At 41.5% G+C, this 762-nt stretch overlaps 1 non-coding gene across 1 annotated transcript; it reads right to left on the bottom strand.

Annotated features, from left to right (window-relative positions):
• Positions 1 to 217: 217 nt before the first annotated feature.
• Positions 218 to 319, bottom strand: LOC113222993. The gene has a single exon (XR_003308582.1). It is a non-coding gene; the product is annotated as a small nucleolar RNA U13 (small nucleolar RNA).
• Positions 320 to 762: the final 443 nt, after the last annotated feature.

Here is a 762-nt window from a genome sequence, read left to right as displayed (position 1 = left end):
TTTTTTTTTTTTTTTTTTTTTTTTTTTTTTTTTTTTTTTTTTTTTGTAGAGACAGGATTTCGCCACGTTGGCCAGGTTGGTCTCAAACTCCTGACCTCAAGTGATCCGCCCACCTTGGCCTCCCAAAGTGCTGGAATTACAGACGTGGGCCACCGCTCCTGGCTGAATTCTTCTTTTCCAAAAATGACATTTAGAACCATAACCTTTTTTCCCCTCATGTCAGATGGGTAATGTGCTTGTGCTGTAACAAGGTTGGAGGGAGGCACGTCTCACACATGCGTGAAAACTGAACCACCACACTTATGAACCACAGAAGGGTGGTTGGCTACCATCTTTTTGAAACAGTGTGTTGAGGAGTCAAAAGGAGAATTAGGCTATGATTACCAACTTCAGAGAATGGGCTTTTGTGGCCATGGCTGTGTTTTGAGCACCACCTGGTTAGCAAGCTGGAACTCAAACCAGTTCTCTGAACTCCAGTGTTAGAGTGGCTTACACGACGCTATGTACTGAGAAAACCGTACGGGATGAGAAAAACATATGGTAATGGTAACAGAAATGGATTCATTCCAGTGTTCACACAATGCAAACATGCCAAAGGAAGGACTCAGCCTGAACATATTTCCATTCTGATGTAATTCTGCAACTACAATCTAGTGTCTATACTTTTCTTTTTCTTTTCTTTTTTTTTTTTTTTTTTTTTTTTTTGACACTGAGTTTCGCTTTTGGTGCCCAGGCTGGAGTGCAATGCTGTGTGTGATCTCG

Source organism: Piliocolobus tephrosceles, unplaced genomic scaffold (assembly GCF_002776525.5).
Source record: "Piliocolobus tephrosceles isolate RC106 unplaced genomic scaffold, ASM277652v3 unscaffolded_37368, whole genome shotgun sequence".
Lineage (NCBI taxonomy): Eukaryota > Metazoa > Chordata > Mammalia > Primates > Cercopithecidae > Piliocolobus > Piliocolobus tephrosceles.
The sequence above is the reverse complement of the archived record's forward strand: the minus strand, read 5'-3'. Positions and strand labels throughout refer to the sequence as shown.